The sequence below is a fragment of the Triturus cristatus genome, chromosome 4_2 (genome assembly GCF_964204655.1).
Source record: "Triturus cristatus chromosome 4_2, aTriCri1.1, whole genome shotgun sequence".
In the NCBI taxonomy this organism is placed as follows: domain Eukaryota; kingdom Metazoa; phylum Chordata; class Amphibia; order Caudata; family Salamandridae; genus Triturus; species Triturus cristatus.
In genome coordinates, this window is record NC_140586.1 from 220,929,095 (window position 1) to 220,949,197 (window position 20,103).

The window sequence follows — 20,103 nt, forward strand, 5'->3', positions numbered from 1 at the left end:
GGAAGTAAAAACACTACTTCCGGGGCACCACGTACACGCCACCCACTCTGCTCGGACCCCCACGAACGTCGCCGCCATCTTGGAGGTATCAAAAAAAGGTTCAATACCCTATTTATAAAGAGGATAATGTCTCAACCACAACGGAACGGAGACCGATAGGCCTTCAATCGCCATCATTTTATAATAAAAAGGTATTCTTCTTGTAAAGATTGTTGTCATTTGTTTCTTGACATATACCAGAACCTATAACTGCTATAGTGTCATTCAAAAGCAAGCCATAGGATACGCGAGAATTATTGAAATGGCTAATCCTTGATCCTTCATGTCTTAAGGATCATGCCAATGGAAAAGACGTACCCACCGAATTTTATTAGGTCATATTTATGCGGGAACAGGAACCCTACAAAATAGCCACAACAGAATGTAGCGTAATTACTATTAAATTCATTCCTATCTACTCAGAGCCAACCTAAGCCAAATATTCAATTCGTTTGGCTTAAAAATGAATTATACATGTGCCATTTGGCCTATGGTCTTAGCTCTGAGAGGATATAATACAGACAACAGTTCAAAGATGAGCAAATTTTCTTACTCCTATGTCCCTGAACAGCAAGGGAAGTAAGACCAAATTTATTCCCGCAAGATTTTGCATACAGTGTGCTAGATATATCTTATCTTGTTGCCAGCAAATGTTCCCATTCCTCTCTACAGTTTAATCCTTTATGTGCAGTGTTTAAATGGGAGATATACCATTGTTCACGTACCTTTCGTTTGTTGGTGATATTACCACCTCTCCTATCAATTTTAATTTTTTCTAGGATGAACCACATAAAATCGTTTTCTCCGTGTCCATACTCAAGAAAGTGTGGCACCAATGGCGCAGTTATTTTTCTTGTTTTTATCGCTGATCTGTGCTCTTGTAACCTAATCCGTAGTTCTCTGCCTGTCTCTCCCACATATCCAAGCCCACAAGGGCACTGGAGGAAGTAGACCACATTCTTACTCCTACAGTTATTAAGAGTATTAACTCTGACTGTGTATCCATTGTGCCTCATCTCTTTAGATTGCAGGCACTGGGGGCAAATGTTACAAGTACCACACCTGTAATTGCCGCATGCACGATCGTTTACAATGGTTTGCTGACTATCGGATCTATCTTCACGATAGGTATGCACTAAAATGTCTCGCAGGTTATTATTTTTCTTGAACGCAAACAGTGGTTTGTCTAGTTTGACCTCTTCCTCATAGTTTAAGATATGCCAGTTTCTATTGACAACATTTTTAATTTGGTTGCTCATGTTGCAAAATTTACTTACAAAGACCACTTTGCTGGGTAACTCTTTACTTGCTGCAGGTTTGTGAATCAGAGCATCTCGATCATAAAACCTGGCGCGTTTTAGAGAGTGGGACAAGAGTTTTTTTGGGTATCCTCTATCACTAAATTTGCGCTTAAGGTCATTGGCATGTTTGTAAAAATCTTGTAAGTCCGAACAGTTCCTCCGGAGGCGGAGAAACTGGCTAAAAGGGATACTATCCCTCTGAGATTTGGGGTGAAAACTTGAAAAGTGAAGAAGAGTGTTCTTGGCCATAGGTTTAGTAAACAGTTCAACTCCCAGAACTCCATTGACATCTTTGATTGTAATGTCCAGAAAGTCAATCTTGGTTCTACTAAAGTGGAACGTGAATCTCAGGTTTGGATCTCCCAGATTTAAACATTCGAGAAATGTTTCCAGATCCTCTATGGAGCCTTCCCATATAAAGAAAATATCGTCAATGTAGCGGTACCAGCCCGCTACATTTTCGAAAAAAGGGGCCATCTCATTGTATATATGCCTGGTTTCAAATTGGCCAACATACAGGCAGGCCAGACTTGGAGCACAGGTGGCCCCCATGCTGGTCCCTTTAAGCTGTTTAAAATATTCGTCTTTGAACAGAAAGATGTTATTTTTCAAAATCAGGTTTACACAGTTGACAATGAAGTCGGCATTGGCTGTTTATACGTACCGTAACAGGCGAACGGAGGTAAGCTTTGATGAGAGATAGCCTTAGCTGCAATTTGAAGTAAAGGCTAGAATCTGTGTCGCTAAAGCAGAGCTCATTTCGATTCGAACTTAAATATGATTGTAAGGTCATATTTGGTACCCCTCTCCTTTGTCTTTGGGGTCCCTCTCTCCTCTTTTGAGACAAATACACAGTCCACCAGTAGAGGGAACAGAGGCATCTGGAACCCAGGATGTGGAGGGCCAACATTAGGGGCAATAATGGCAGTGATACACAGTCTGGGGGCAACACTTGAAACCCAAATAGACAAAGTCACAATTGACGTAAACCTTTTCCGGGCTGACAGAAACAAAACCTCGGAAATAGTCAAACTTGCGGAAACAAATATCGGAGACTTGCAGGTGGTCACCAAAAAACTGGAAGACGAGGTGCAACGACTAGTGCAGCAGCAGAAAAACAATGGCAGTGAAGTTGGAAAATCAAGAAGGGAGGGCGCGCAGTAACAACATTAGGGTGGTGGGGGTGCCGGAGGGAATGGAGGGACCTTCCATGGACCTTTTTCCTGGAGGACCTAATCCCAAACCAGCTGCAACCGACACGCTTATCCAGATTCTTTACAGTAGAAAGAGCACCCACAGAGCACCGGTACAACCGCCTAAACCAGGAGCGCCACCGAGAACGATAATAGCTCGGATGTTAAACTATCGAGATCAAGATGCCATCCTACAGGCCGCCCGGACTCAGGGTGACCTGCTCCATGACAATGCCACAATACGTTTCTTCCTGGACTATACCTTGATGGTGCAACAACAGGGGCGGACCTTTGATGAGGTTAAGAGGGCATTGAGAAAAGAGAACCTTAAATATGCAATGTTGTTCCAAACCAAACTAAGAGTAATAGACAATGGGAAAACCTGGTATTTCACAGCACCAGAAACAGTTTGGGACTGGCTTGAAAGAGGCAGGAAAAGTGACAACAAAGGGTGGCGAAACTGTGAGAGACCACAATTGGGACAGCAGGATGACAATCTGCCTGACAACGGACGAGGAGACAAGATGGACACAGGACCCACACAGAAGCATGGCCGCCGAATAGATGCCAGACAGCAGAAATGGGGGGGAGAATAAAGACCGGCCAAGCTGTGACTAGACGGTCCATAGCCATGGTAATGACTCCTGTAAGGGCAAGAATACCAAAAGGGGTGATGTCGGAGGACTGATTGGGCAGACCCCCCAAAACGATGAACTGTAAGTGTGGACCTTATGGACATAAGCAGGGGGATACACAAGACAGCATATAAAGGTGGATGGGGAGGGGGAAACAGCACACAAACCAAAAAAACGGTGCCAACAGACCTCACTTAGTAGAATGTTGCTTAAGGAGCGACAGGCGCTCTGCAAAGTGGGGATGTGGGTAGTTCTACACCTACAGTGCAGGGTGGCAGGAGGGGTTAAATGACGGGAACCGTTTTTATTTACATATTGTTTGTTTAGCTTGTACAGATAAGTATTTGTTTGAATTAGAAGTAGTGGCACCCCAATATACGATTCATATCAAAAGAGCGAATGAGAAACAGGGGCGGGAGGGACATGAGAGAGTGGACACTCAACATTACGAAATGGCTTCGCAATCATTTAAAACTATGACGATCCTATCCTGGAATGTCAATGGACTTGGGCATAAAATTAAACGCACAATGGTCCTCCAATATCTACGCAGACATTTCCCGGATCTTGTGTTTCTACAAGAAACACATTTAAAAGGCAATTATTACTTAGCGTTGAATAGGTTCAGCTACACATTAATAGCACGTGCGGGATTTACATCCTGCTCAATGAGAGTGGCTATCCTCAGTAAAAACGCGCACCCCTTTGTGGTCGGCCACATTTGGCATGACACTGGGGCAGATATGTATTTTTATTTTTTTGCCTTCAGCAGAGCATCTTCCATTATCCGTGACAACCTGCATCCGACAGAGCTGCCTGCACCGTGCTTCCATTAGAACGAACCAAATAACATTGTGGCACCATTTGGAGCAGCAGCTCGCCCATCCTGAAAAGGAATAATCACTGCGAGGATTTTTCAACATCTAGAAGAGCAAAACTCTCCTCACCATGAAATCCACCACTACCATGAGTTATGAATAGAAATCTTATCAAGGAGAAATATATCATGAACATTGGTCCGCCTTCTCGAAATATATTGACGCACATTGCGCCTTTTGCGATCTGGACTTTACTGTATTGAAAATATTGGTCTAAACAGAGTCTGTGAGCAACATCTTCAAAATATCAGCCTAGTTTCTGAGATACTTACCAACTGAGAATTAATTTGGAGGTGGAACTCCTGAGGAAGGCAGGTTTCTGCCGAAACGCGCGTTGTGACAACTTGGAAACCACCCGAAATGTATATCATTAATGGGATTCTCTGTCATATTGTAAACGATTTGTCTTTGATTAAATATTATATAAATCAATGAATTGCATTATCATTTCTATTGACAATTTAGATAAACATTGTATTGTGGGATGTATGTGTGATGGATGTATGTATGTAGTGGAAATCCATCTGATATATGAATTCTAGATGAGGAGGATTGGAGGGAAGCAGTTTAAGGCCCTAGAGAGATCACTATATGGTCAAGGTTTAGATTGGCTCAACTCCACATCCTTCATAGGTCACACACCCCTAGAGCACTCCATTATCGACTGGGCTGGAGCGAATCAGATCATGGTATCCGGGGGTGTGGGGAGAAGGGCACGTTCTTTTATAAACTTTGGGCGTGCTGTAGACTGCAACAGTACTGGAAAGGGATTGTCCGTATCATGGTGAGGGTAGTGGAACAACAGGTACCAACAGATGCAAGATGGCACATACTGGGTGTCACAGGAGACATTCGTTGGCCCAGTCACACCAAGAAGTGGTTGATGTTAGCAGCAGGTATTGCTAAAAGGAATATTGCCAGAAACTGGGGAAGTGCAGAACCTCCAAGGATTAAATTCTGGGGAGAGGACCTAGACTGGTGTCAGCTGGCGGAGGTGGCAGTATACCAGAGTAGAGGATACCCAGGGAAATTGGGAAAGGCCTGCTCTGAGTGGGAGGCATACAGGGCAGAAACAGGGTGATGCACAAGGGACAGTTAATTCAAGCGAGGAAGCTCATGTGAAAGATGGCAAACAAGCAGAAGTGGTAATGAGAATACAATGATTTGATATGTACCTGTCTGTTTTGATCATGTGTCTAGAACAATGTAAGTTGGTGCACTACAGTTTGTTAATAAAATGAGTTTTAAAAAAAAGAAAGCACTATAGAAATGCTGTTACAATCAATCTCAAAGCCCAGACTCTTCACTTGAAAGTAGAGTTTGAGCCCACACAAAGATCTACTAAGCCTTTCATCCTTCAAAACCAAAAACTGAGAACCATTTTCATTGAGTAAAAAGTACACTGCCTCCTTAAAGCATGTACACACATACACTTGGGTATGAAGCACTATATAAATTACTTGAATGACTAAGGGGCAGATTTATCAACACTTTGTATCAGTGCAAAACGGTGCAAAAATGGTATTTAGGGGCTTATTTACAAGGCCCTTGTGCTGCCCGTACGTCACTTTTACCCATGTTAAAAATGATGCACTGGCGGTGCAAGGGGCTTGTAAATAAGTCCTTTTGTTTCCAGATGCACTGGCGGTGCAAGGGGCTTGTAAATAAGTCCTTTTGTTTCCAGATGCACTGGCGGTGCAAGGGACTTGTAAATAAGTCCTTTAGTTTCCAGCGCAAAACATTTTTTGTGGTAGAAGGTAGTCCTTAAAGTAAAATGAGCAGCCCTTTGTGCTACGTTGTGCTACTTTCAATCAAAGGTTCATTGCATAGTCGGTCATGGTCGTTCCCACCTTACCACCCATGGTTTATGATACAAATCTCTATCTTCTGTGAGGAAGGCACTGAGTAGGAGAAATCTTTTCGTTTTTTCTAACTTTTCTCTCAATCCATGTGCACTGCAATGTACAGCATACATGAAATGTGCAAAACATTTTAAAGTTTGGCTAGGCATAGTGTACTGGTAGGATTCCCATCATGTACAAACCTTATGCTAAACAGTACTCACATACATCTTTGTACTGTTGTGTAAAGCTGTGGGCATGGCACTAGGCAGCCAGTTTGTGACCAGCGCTGGGGAAGAAAGCAGTAGCGACATCTCTAAGTAGATCTGGCTTTACACCGCTCTCTCCCTAGTACAACACAGCACAGCAACTTTGGTTGTTGTGTTGCAATTGCACTATTGTTTTTTAGGCAATCTGCCTATAGTCCCTGATTATGAGTAGCACGGTGTTAGATATTGGGTTACTGGTTGACTGGAGTATAAACCCTGGTCAAGCAATAAACACAATCCTAGTCATGGTAAAAGACAGACAACTCTCAATTAACCTGTGCTCACCCTCTGGTAGCTTGACACAGAGCAGTCAGACTAACCTTTAGAAGCAATGTGTAATGTATTTGTGCAACTCTTCAAGCAGTTAAACAGTGAAAACACTACACAAAATGTATCTACAACAGGTTAGGAATATAGAGCTTAATTTAATAAATAAAACTAGACCAAAAGGTCAAAAATCCAATAAGTAGGGTGTGGCCTGACCAAGCATGGCGTGAGACGTACTTCGCTAGGGCTTCGCATTCCGAGACCTAGGTTGGGAGCCCCACTACTCCTGTGTTCTGTGGGGGCTTCGTTGCTGCCCTGGATATCCATCTTGGCACTACTGGTGGCTCCCACGCGGAGGCACTGCCATCTTGAGTGGAAGTCCAAGGGTGTGTCAGCCCTGGTCCATGGGTCATGCGAGTGCCGGGCATGCGACCATACATCCTGAAGCAGTGTCCTGGGTGACACGTGAGTCCGGGGCACAAGGGGCCCAAAGCAGCCCCCAAGGTATTGTATTGTGGAGGAGGACGGGAAGAGTGCCAGGCGGGGACCCCGACATGAGGCGGGCCTGGCAACCAGCGGTGAGCTGAGGCAATCAGCCAATGACGTGAGACCAGACCCTGCCAGCATTGGTGTGCACACCTGGCAAGCAACTGCCCCTGTGAGTGCCAGCCTCCTCCCGCATCGTTGTTAGACTCAGCGGCCTCTGGGTAGGGCCAAGTGGAAGGTGTGGTCCTGGTAGGGCGCTGCCACCGGTGGCGCCTGACTACACTGCTGGAGGCCTCACTAGACTGAATGCGGTCCTACTGATTCCCAGCGGGGTGGAGGTTTCCTCAAGGAATGCCTTGGCAGGGCCCCAGGACTGATAGCTGGATGCCTGCTACATCTTCCCCCTGCTTTCGATAAGTGACTGGAGTCCTGTAGATGGACCTTGGGGTGGAGATCCAATGAGAGACTTGAACTGCACTGTACGAGGCGAGAGGCGATCAGGGGTAGACAATCTTGGCCCCAGCTGGTGTTTCTCTGCAGTCTACACCTCATACAATTAACCACACACATACTCCAGCAGCCCTTGCCTACTGAAAAGCTTAGTGGGATCCCACTGTGGAAATTGTGCTCTTTGCTCCTGGAGGGGGGTGCCCCTTGGACTCCGTGGTGCTGCTCATCTGAGTGAAGGGATGCACTTTACTGCCGACTGAAGCCCATGCTGGGCTTGTGAGGACACCGCCGTCTGTCGAATCGGAGGATCGCATGTCCTGCTGAATCATTCACTTGTGGTCTGGGTGCAGGAGGGATGAACACCTCTGCGTTCCCTGCTATGGGTACATGAATATTTTCACCTCCAAGGGGGTGCTTGAGATTCCGCCTGAGAGCGCCTGCCCCGCAGCATCGTGGAGGCTCCCCTCACCTCTCATTGTCTACACCAGCACACCCCCTGGCATGCAAACCTGACCTCAACACACCTGGCAGACCCCCACCTGCATCCTATTTTCCAATTCCATGGCCTCTTTCACCGAGCACTTCGCCTTGTTTGCCTTCTCCCCTTGGACAACAGGGCTGGGGCCCCTGATCTGAAGCAGAGGCACCCCCTTGGCTCACTCCTGGCACCGTCATGCCCTGCGGCATGTCCACTAGGGTCACATCTGGTGCTGCAACTAAGGACATATCTGTCACCTCCTTGTGGCACAAAGCGAACGTACTGAATATGGAGATCACATTGGCTGGCGCGGGGTCGCCCTCGGAGGCTACATCCTCTACACTTCTCACTCAAACCTATATGGACAACTTCCTCCAGGAACTCTGAGAAGAGACTGGCTCCCGCAAGTCTGAATTCAAGTCCTGAATCCATGGAGTCAGGCGCAATGTAGAGGGGCTCGACAAACGATTGAACGACCTGGAACAAACATTGGATCCCACGCAGAAGACCTGGAGGCCCTCTGGCGCTGGATGGTAAACCTGCAGGACCAGCAAATTAAAATTCAGCTGAAGCAGAAGACATTGAAAATTGCAGTCAGAGGAACAATATCCACATCAGGGGTGTCCCGAGGGGCATGGAGGGCTCTGACATCATGGCCCTTACAGCTTACCTCTGACATGCCATCCAGGTAGACCCTGAGGCCTCTCCTCCGGTGCTGGACATGGTGCATCGAGTGGTGGTGGTCCTAAAATGTCCAGACTTCCCACTTCTTTGTTGAGAAAGAGACAATCCTGCAGGCCTCTCGGAAGAAAGCAGATCTGGTATACAAGGGTCACACCGTCCAGCTATTTTAGGATCTTGCACCCACTGCCTTACAATGCCGCAGATATTTCCATCCAGTCACCAACAAGCTCTTGGGTCTCAACAATTGTTTCCAGTTGGGACACTCCCTTGCTATTATCTTCGACTGGGAGGGCAAACGCAAGACCATCCAGTCGCTGAAGGAAAGTCTGCACCTTCTGAATATATCGCCAGCTTCGGTGGGGACTGCCCACCCTCACCCAGCTCCCCAGCTCATACAGCTTTGCACCCCTAATGGGCCACAGTAGCCTCCAAGAACACTTCTAAAAGCAACGGGAACCTCCTGTCTGCGGTCAAGAAAGACATTATTCAACGCCTCATAATTTAGAAAAGCCCTCCACTCCCCTCCTTAGACATCAGGATCAGTCTAAGATGCTGGGTCCCCCAATAATGCACCCCGCAGCTGCCGGCCTCCAGTGTCCACCCCCCAGCCCCAAAACTGCTGAAGGCATTTCTATCGGACTGTTCTCCATCTGCTCTTCAGAGCCCTAAGGCAGGACTTAGCCTGGCTTCTTCTGGACCATGCACTACATGGAACACTCTGTAATTCCTTCCCAAGACGGGCACGGACTCGGGCACGCCGCCAGTATGGCGGTCGTGCCGGTCCCCCGCATCCATGAAAGGCCGGGTGCCCTGCGCTCAGTGATGGCGTGGTGCCCCTGGCCTCCCTTTAGCCCTTTCTGATTGGTGGTTGGCTCTTTCTAGTGCTTCTGGGTTGCGCGTGCGGACAACGTCGGTCTGAACCGGCTTGCCCGAGGCTGGGGCTTTAAAAGGCTGGGGAGCGGAGAGGACAGTCTCCCTTTGGCGCTCCCCAGCCTTCGCGGAACACACGTCGGGTCAGGGCCTCAGTCGGAGGCCCCAACATTTCTTTTTCCTTTCTCCTTTTTGTTCCTTTGCAGGTCGACGAGCAAAAAGGTCATCGGAGGCAAAGAGCTAAGCGCTGGTTGCCGGGACAATGCGGGGGGCATCAGAGGCATTGTAGCTGGGATCGGAGCATGCGGAAGTGCTCCAATCATTTTACGAATTTCTCTGTTTGTCTCCTTACTGCAGGCGATTTGTGCAGAGCTACAAAAGCAACTCTCCACATTCGGGAGAGCAGCGCGAGGCATCAGCGTGAGATCGGTGCGTGCGAGCAGTGCTCCGATCCTTTTTGGGCAATTTTTTATTCTGTTTCCCACTGCAGGGACAGCAGGAGCAGCGCGGAGCAGCGCGGAGCAGCAGCTGAGCATCTGGACAAGTCTTAATTTCTTCCCATATCAGGGGCAACAGGGTGACGCATGCAGACAGAAGTGCAGCCGTGTGTCGGGCACTAGTCGCCGGAGGAGTTTATTTATAAAGTTTTATATAGCACGAACTTGACCCAAGAGGGTATCAGAGCGCTTTACATTTAGGATCGTTGCGTTATAAGTTACATCAGATACAAGAGCATAGTAAGGTGCAGTACACAAACAATGTTTCAATAATCTGTAGGAGGGAGGTGGGGAAGGAGGAATAGCGGGGAGACGAGGAGGAACAATGCCCAATGTCTGGCTGGGTAGGTGACGGTCAAGGGGGAAACCTGGGCCAATCTCCTCATTAGCTGTCAAGCAGCTCCACCGGTCATCAGCCATGTTGCTCAGGTCTCAGCGTTCAGGAAAGCCAGTTTTTAGTTTATTTGCTACGTGTACATCGAGGATACACTACAGGGGAATTTCATTTGGGCAGTACCGGCGGGCCTGCACTTTCATCGCCCTTGGGAGCCATGCGGGTTAGAGATTACTCACCCAACCCACAGGATTAGCTGGTGGGCGTGGCTCTGGTTGCGTGGGTGTGGTGGCTGACTGGTGACAGCTACTACTTCAAGGTAAGGGCACCCCACAGGCCCAACCTGTCCCTCTGACGGGGGGCCCATCAGGGGCCACTCCAAGCCAGCCCGACTTAGTTTCCAGTCTGGTAGCAGTGCTCCCCTGGTTGGAGAAAGTGGGAAACTGGTCCCCAACAGCAGGAATGTCAGGTAGCAGGGGGGCACAATGGAGAAGGCCAGGCAGATAGTGGCGCACCTTGACAAGATTAAACCCAATGATGGACCGGCAGTACCGGCGGGGGTTCAGTGCCTGGGAGCACAGTGCCGGCAGGGAGTGGAGGAGTTTCACCGCCTGTAATCACGCCATCGGATCCAGGAGCAACAAAACCGGCGGAGTCAGCAGAAACAGGTATGCCGCAGACCATGCCACCCTTGGGTTTAGGTGAAATACGCTCATTCAGGGAGCAATTGGGGTGGCATTTGTCTCAAGAAACAAAGGAAACAGTCTGGAAGGGCATATTTTTTCCCGCTTAATAGATGAGGTGGAAAGGGAGGAGGCCAAAAAGAACAAGGAATGGACTCATCCAAGGGAGTGGGCTAACATGATATTGAAATAAAGGGTCGAGGAGACTTTAGTTAACTGGGTCAAAAGTTTTACCATTTTTATGTCAATTATGTGTGAGTGTTTCCCAGGTCTGGGTTCAGAGATGGCTTGCTATCAAAATAGAATCACTAGCGCACATGATATATATGGTGGTAGTGGTTGGAAGGAGTATGACAAGGAATTCAGGAGAGCAAAGGCATCTGATCCTGTGCTACGCTGGAACCAAATCGACATGATCATGCACTTAACTCATCTAAGGAAGGGGCCCTTGGACAACGCCCGGGATCAGTCTCAGGACCCCTCTCAGGGTCAGTCCTTTCATTCAGGCCCCCCTGGCAATTATGGGGGCGGGGGATAAAAGGGGGCGTGTTGGGATTTCAACAGGCACACATGTACCAGAGCAGCTGGAACATATAAATTTAAACATGCCTATTCCTTTTGTGGCAATTCCAAACACCCGAGTCAAAATGCTTAAAGAAAACAAAGGACAAGGGAGGCAAGAAGCAGGATTGAGAGCGTGTCCCTCTGTAAGACCAGGTCTCCCATAATGATAAGTGCTATGATACCTTGGTTAAACAGTTACAATTGCCCAGATACTGCTAGAATTTTACGGGAAGGTTTCAGCAATGGTTTCAGGATCCCCGCACCTGGCTACATTGGGGTGTCACATTGCCAGAATCAGTTATTAATCAGGGACAATGAAGGGGTTGCAGCAGCAAAAATTTTACAAGGAGGTTAGGCTGGGCAGAGTAGCAGGCCGATTTGATGATCCCCCAAAGAAGCAATGAAAAATTTTGTATGCTCTTCATTAGGGGTGGGTCCCAAAAAAGAGCACGGGGAATTCCGATTGATTCATAATCTATCAGCCCCCAGAGGACATTCCCTGAATGATGCCATTGATGGTGAGCTATGCAGTGTCAAGTACGCTTCCTTTGATCAACCTGTTGAGATGCTCAGGGGTTTGGGGCAGGGCGCATTGTTGGCAAAATCAGATATTGAGTCAGCTTTCCGCTTGCTGCCGGTACACCCGCTGGATTTTCATCTGTTGGGGTTCCAATTCAACGGGAAGTATTACGTGGACAAGTGTATGCCTATGGACTGTTCAGTTTCTTGCGCCTATTTTGAGAAGTTTAGCTCCTTTCTGGAGTGGATTTTCAGGCGAGTGACTGGGTACCAGTTGGTATCACCCAATCTAGATGACTTCCTTTTCTTGGGAGCACCAGGATCGCTGGATTGCGAGTGGGCATTGCATAAGTTTTGTGCACTCATGCAGGAGTTGGGCGTGCCATTGGCACAAGGCAAGATGGTTGGGCCAAGCACTGAGATTGAATTCCTGGGAATAGAGTTGGATTCTGTGCAGGGCGTATCACGGTTGCCTCGAGAAAATAAAAGAGCTTTTGGGACTGCCTTGCAGCACTGCTTGGTGAGGGAGAAGGTTACATTGCATCAGTTACAGCAGGTTGTAGGACAATTAAACTTTGCGTTGAGGATAATTCCAATGGCACAAGCTTTTTTACGCACCATCGCACAGGCTATGTCAGGGCTCAGGAAGAAGCACCATCACACCAGAGTGTCCAGTGAGGTCAGGCAGGACATGCGGATATGGAAGACATTCCTGCATGACTTCAACGGTAGGGTTGTGTGGCCCAGGCCCCCTAGGTCCAGCCCAGAGATAGGGTTGATGACTAACGCAGCAGGTGGCAATGGTTTTGGGGCCATCCTGGGTCCAGCATGGGTTGCTCAACGTTGGCCAGTATGGTGGGAGGACTCGGGCTCACAAACAATATAAGCTTCCTTGAGCTGTTCCCCATCCTGGTGGCATTGTCCATTTGGCCAGAAAAACTGAAGGACCAATCTGTGGTATTCTGGTCAGACAACATGGCTGTGGTGGAGTGTATCAATAACAAAACTGCAAAATATAAGATGATCTTGTGGCTCCTAAAGGAGATAATACTGCTGTGCATGAGGTTGAATCTGCTGTTTAGAGCCAAACATGTGCCAGGAGTATTGAAACCATGCCACTGATGCGCTATCTCGTTTTAAGATGCAAGTATTCAGGTCCCACCACCCAGAAGCGGCAGAGAACCCAACGCCTTTCCCAGAACAGCTTTGGCAGCATGGTGCCCCCAGTTATCGGACCTTGTGGCAGCTAGCCTAGCACCCTGGACCAGGAGGGCATACGAAGGGGCGTTTAGGGCGTATTGCTATTTCTTGGGGAACAGTTGGGAGGGAAAATGGCACGACACTGGGTCGGTTGCTTCATGTTTGAGATTTATGAGAGATGAGGGGAGCTCAGTGGCATCAGCAAGATGACATATTGCAGCCATTTCCTTTTTTGCGAAAGCTAGGAGTAAGGGGGATCCCACCGGCACTTTTTTAGTGCTGTAAGCTTTGAAAGGGTGGCAACGCCTACAAGGGGTGCAGCTGGATGTAAGAAGACCCATAGGAATACACACGTTGGTCACACTGATGGATGCTGTAGGAAGATGGAATCTGACTGCATGGTTGCCCCCACTTTTTGCCTGGTGTTTTGCTGGTTTTCGATTTAGTTTGGCTGAGATCCTGCTAATCAGGACCCCAGTCTATCTGCTTTCTCCCTAAATTGGTTGATCATTTACTTTAGGTACACTCCAGATTGGATTCTGGGGTACCCTTATAAGTCCCTAGTATATGGTATACTATATACCAAGGGCATAGGTACCCCAGAGGCCTCTCAGTGGCTGCGGCATGTATAATGCCACCCCTGGGAGGCCATTCAAAATTACACCACAGGTCTGCTACAGCAGCCTGTGTACGGTGGTGCATGCACCCCTTACTTAGATATAGGTTCATTATATCTATCCTTATCACTGCACATATAAACCTATCAGTCACCCCTATGGCAGGCCTTATCAATCCTGAAGGCAGGGTGCTGGGTTTTATGTGAGAGGGTGCCCATGCATGAGCAGAGCCCCTCTGCAGCTTTCGGAACCTATATTCTGGGGTTGTTTGTGATGGAGCCAACCATATACTCTTAAGTGCATTATAACCTCGCGGTAAATGCTAAGTTTAATACGGCTGCATGGAAACATGTCGTGTTTGGTGTCAAACACCTTGGAATCATACCTCCACACCAGTAACTGTTGTGGGAGGAATGATTCCACCCTACTAGAGGGAGAAATATGACAGCACCGGTACACCCAGTACCAGTTTTACAGACCCTGGCATCACAAAATGGATGCTGACAGGCACAGATACAAGTCTACCTTTCTGCTGCCCAACGAAACTCCAGCAGGGGATGGCTGGACAATAGGTTTCCTGTCACAGGGAGGTGTGACCACCTCCCAGACAGGCTTTTGTGTATTGGGGCTGGGTGGGTGCACTCTGAGAGTGTTTTGATGTCTGCACTGGGGGCCCATTTGGTGTCCCTGTGCATAGTCCAGCTCAAACCGGTTGGAGAGGCTATCAGCCCCTGCTCCGGTGCAAAACTGGACAAAGGACTTAAGTGTAGCCACCCCTCTGTCCTGACCCTCCCATAGGTGGGTCCGCAGTGTTTGTCCTACCCCTTCCTTGGGTATAAAGTAGGAACCCCTGGCTACAGGATTTAGATTTACCTGGACGAAACTCTGCTACAGAAACCAAGTACTTCAACTATCTACACTACGTTGGATGACAGAAGAATGTCCCTTGTAGTAAAGGAGTTACTCCCCTGCAAGGCAGGCACCAAAGAGGCATCTACACAGCTCCTGATGGACTCCGAAGATTTTGGAACACAGGAGGTGGGTTTGTAAGCTTCCCCGAGGCTGACCAGTGCTCTCAGCAAACCTCCGACCCGCAGCCCACGTGAGGACCGTGCAACCCAAACCCCTGGACACCGTGCACATTTGCAGCAGCATATGCTTTTGGCAATCCCTGAGGTTGTGCTTTGGGCTACTTGTAGTCCAGACCCCGAGCAGTGATTTCACTGAAGATTACTGGCCTACACTCTACGAGTGTTCCGTAGGCTGGTATTTTGTGATTCCTCTCAAGGTCCCTTTGCGATCCCTGGTCCGTCGACCTGTGGGTCCCTGAGAAGGGTACTTTAACTTTCAGTGGGCTTTCCTGGTTGCTCCAGACGTGCCCCAACTCTCCATTGCTTGGGGAGTCCACAGGACCTTGCTGGTCCACACCGAAGCATCTTTTCTCTGAACGCATGGATTGCAGTCAGTTGCCAAGGCTTGTTGGTCTCCAATCCGGACACTGACCCTCCCAGCACTCGACATCCTTCGTGGGACAGCTCGCCTGCAGACTTTGGTCATCGTCGACATCTCCTGGTCCCCGTGGCTGCAGAGTCAAGCTTCACCTCTTCACACCTGAAACAACCGACATCGGTGGGTGTTCGTCTACCGAGCCCCTGGTCACCCTAAAGTGACCCAGACTCTGTCCCCTCTACTTTCAGGGTCTTCTCAGCTCCAATCCAGGCTTGGATCACACCTCCTCTTTCCGGCAGCAGCACTTCGCAGCATCACGCCATTGAAAACGAGGAAGATTCCCGACACCATATGACACCTATGCACCCGGCTTCCCTGGGTTAGGTAACATGAGTACTCCAGTGCTCACATGGGTGCTGGCCTTAGAACCTTCTAAGTTTGAAAGTGTTTGCTCAAAGTCCTCTCCTAAGTATCCTTAAGCTTTAAAATTCCAACCACGACTTTTTCATAGGATTGTACGGAGCTCACAGCTGTGTTCTCACACTGCACGCGTCCCCCGTGGGTCCCCTGTGTCACTACCTTCGGTGGTTCCTTGGGGTCCCAGCAATTCTACGTGCTCTTGGCACTGTATCTAGTCTAGTTTTGGTTGTTTTACCACTTTCTTAATATATGGTTTGGTCTCCCCCTGGGGCCCACTGTGTATTGTGCTATTTACTGTCGTTCTAGTGTATTAATATTGTGTGCCTTGTTATCTAATCTCATAAAGAGGTTAGTAGAGAGTGTTTAGTAAAAAATACATATATTTTATATATATACCTTGTGTGGTTCTCCTTTCATTTGGTCATTCAGGAGGTTATAATCTGAGAAACCAAGCTGCTTTACATTCCTTCGAGATTTAGCCTGAAGTCTGCTCTCCACATCTACCACTAGGATAGCTTTCAATAAAGGTTGTCTTTAACCTAATCATCAATAAGGGTCGTTTGGACTGGTGCAAGGTGCCCACTATAACTAGTGGACAGCATATACCAGGCCAACGTCTCACAGATGCTCTGCACCAAGTGTGTAATTCTGCTGGGGAAACAATTTTGTTTCAAACTGCCTTTTGTTTAGCTTTCTACGGTGCTTTCAGGATAGGGGAGCTAGTGGCAAAAAACAACATGGACTGGCAGGGGGGGGGGCTCCAGTTGGGGCACATACAGATTCAAATGGCCTCCCTATTGATTTCAATACCCAGCTCCAAAACTGATCAGGAAGGCAGTGGGGAAGGGGTGGTCTTGCGTAGGGCAGAAGGAAGCGCTTGCTGCCCCATCGCCAGGGTGGAGAAATTCCTGGAGCAGCGTCCAAAGGGCACAGGGGGGCCATTACCGAATCACGCCGACGGGACCCCGCTCACTATTTTCCAGTTTAAGAGGGTCATGTAGAAAGCAGGGTTAGATCCAGGCAAGTTAGGGACCCACTCCTTTAGGATAGGAGCCGCCACTGAAGCAGTGGCCAGGGGGTTTACTAGAAGTAAGGTACAGAGGATCGGTAGGTGGCCCTCGAATTGTTATAAACGCTTTGTGCGCTCACATATGCTTTAGAGGATGGAAAGACGATGCACCGATGGTTGGTTTTCTTTCACGGTTTTGCTTTGCAGTTTCTACATACTGTTTCGCAGGGGGGAAGCTTGCATCGGTCCCCCATCCATCAAAGGGTGGGCCATCCTGTCAGGCAGGAGGACAACAGTCAACAATTCCTCGCCACACAGTGCACGTTTCAGCCCAAGTCCTCGCCTGGGAACACGCAGATCAGGAGGTGTGGATGATCGGTCACTCTTATGTAAGAAGGTTACAAAATTTCTATGTTACAGGTACCTGCGACATTAGGGCATGGCAGGGAGGTGCAAAAATCTCTTTCTGTGGGCAGGGTGGTCGGCGCTTTAGTCAATTCAGGGATTTGGTGACACGTGCGCTGGGCAAAAATCAGGGACCCCCTGGGGTTTGTATTTTGCACCTAGGGGGCAACAACCTTGTACACCCAGGGCGGAGGGGTGTCATAGAGACCCTGCTTACTGAAGTGGGCTGGCTGGCAAAGAAATGCCCCGAGGCACTGATAGTGTGGTCACACATGAGTCCAAGATTCCAGTGGAGAGGGGGTGAGTCTGTGTGGGCTTTGAATCACTCGGTGAAGAGGATTAACAACAAGATGGAGAAGTTGTTCAGGGCCCCGAAGCTTAGGTCAATAGGACACGGGTGTATCCGAGGGGAGCAGGTCTTTCTGCAAGATGGTGTACACCTCTCAAGTCAAGGTAATCAGGTATTCATGGAGGATATACTGGAATGGTTAGAAGGCGCAAGGCGCAGGGCATGACCTTCTGGTAGGCAGAGGGGGGAGACCAGATAGTCGGGCAACTATACTGGCCTGTGGTGGTAAGGTCATAATTGGTGAGCATAGTTTTTGGTCCTTAGCAAGCATCACCATTGGCAAATGGGGACGCACGAGGGGGAGAAAGAGGGTCTCTCATGGAACTCCAGGGGCAGTTACAGCCGGTAGGATGGAAGGGTGTGGGTTGAAGGGAAGTCTTGCTTCCAGTAGGCTGGTTGGCCAATCCCCGCACGTGCAAGCGCTCAAGGGCGCAAGGATGCATAAAGGCAGCGGCCCCTTTATGGAGTTAATTTTGAGGGCGTAGGGGGGCCTGGGGGAGGTATCCATCCGGTAAGCTGGGCCCCATACGCAACCTCACTCCGGTAGGAGTTTGGGATTTAGCGTGATCTGGGACCGCATGTCATTGACCTTGCAGTAGGCTCTAACAGGGATACGCAGAAAGAGATTATCTTCATCGCATAGCTTACGATAGGAATGGATATGTATTAGAAACATGTTAAGGTTAGCCAATTGACATCTTGTACCTATCAATGTATTGGACTTTCTGCGTATTGGATACATAATGTAAATAAGATTCATTTCAATGCTTTAATATTTTGTGTAATAAAATATGGCCGGGGTTGACGACCCCTAATCCAAACAGTCGTGGTGTTTGTATTGTGTAATGGTTGCCTTGGGGAAAAGGGGGGCAGCGAGCACCACGGGGAGGGTCCCCATCCCAAGGGTCCTTTAGTTAATGGGAGGAGGGGGATTTGAAGCAGTACCAGACCATTTCACTCCTCTCACTCCATCCCCGTGGACACTGACTCCACAAGCGAGGAAATGTGCCCTACTACTGGTCCTGGCAGTCGGAGGCCCTGGGGTCCTGCATGGCCTTGAGTCTGCAGTTGCCACCGACCCGTCCCACTGATCCAGACTTTTGGGGAGTGACATCCTCTATATGGGCTGACGTAGTCTTTCATTGGCTCTACCCAGTCCTGGGTCAATTGTTTTGGAACGGTTGGCCTTTGCCTCGTGTTCACATTAACATGCATTTTGCTTTGGATAGGTTTTCTGGCACCCCTGGGGACCATTCTACCCCCTTCCACTGTACTTGACCCATCGCAGATGCCGTACGCCCCTTCACTTTTTTTTGCTGTAGGTAACCTGTCCCTCTCATTTTATTGCCTCCTGTCCTCTACAACGACCGTGGGTCACCAGGAGATTACCTGCCGCCTCTCCCTGCTCGTTTTCACTTTTATTGTCCCTAGTCACTCCCATGACCCACCCCCACACATTTGCTATATTGGTGTATCCCATAGTCCTCTCTCATGACCTCCCTAGTGAGCTGTCTCTGGTGTTAAACTTCTCACCCTGAATGTGCAAGATCTAAAGGTGCCAAACAAGAGAAAGCAGGTGTGGTGATATCTCTTCAAGCACAATGCAGATGTTATATTTCTGCAAGAAATCCACCTCCGACGACACAACACTCCCCGAATGGCACACCCTATGTACCCCAATCGTCACTGGGCATACGCCCCCACCAAGGCAGCTGGAGTTGCGATTCTTTGCAAGGCTGGCCTTTGTTCCAAGGTCTTGCGGGTTGGCCCTGGAATGAGATAATCACTTCTTGAAGCTAACTGTTCAACGTGGTTCACAACCTCACTCTCTTAAACGTCTACGCTCCCAATCAGGCCCAAGACACCTATCTCAGGAGCTTGCTTTAAGATTACATGTCACAGGACGGGGGGAATGTGGTGATGGGGGGTCTTCAATCTGGTCTGGGACCCTGACTGCGACCGTAGCGCTCCCTCCTTCTAAGGAACTGGTGCCATGTCTGAGGCTCTCGAACACATTGGCGACATGGGTCTGGTTGACGCGACCCATGGAACCCGGTAGATGTTGAGAACTTCTGAAAAGCAATATCCAGCTACTTTGAGCTCGACTCACACCCTGAAATCTCGGCACATGCCCTCTGTGACGGGTTTAAGGCCACCATTAAAGGTGCAATCACTACTATATCTATTGCCCGGACACGGGAGGCCAAACTAGTTGGGGCAGACCTGGCAGCTGACATAAAGGAACTGGATATTCATAGAGCTACACATATACATAAATATAAACATTCGTAAAATACCAAACTGTTGACCCGCACTCAGGACACAGTCAAGCACATTATATCTTAAATCAAATGTCCTTATTCATAATCTGATAACGAATTTCATCCTACATGCGGTCTTGATCACACAAGTTATGGGATTATGAATAAAGAAATTTGACTGGCATCGTGACTGTGTCCTGAGCCTGCGTCAACAGTTGGAAATATTGCGAATGATTAGAGCCAGGACGCTCCACCGGCATGGCGCCCCAGCCCCCAGAGGTCTTGAGTAACGGAGAACCCTTCTTTTTTGTGAGATAGATAGATAGATAGATAGATAGATAGATAGATAGATAGATAGATAGATAGATAGATAGATAGATAGATAGATAGATAGATAGATAGATA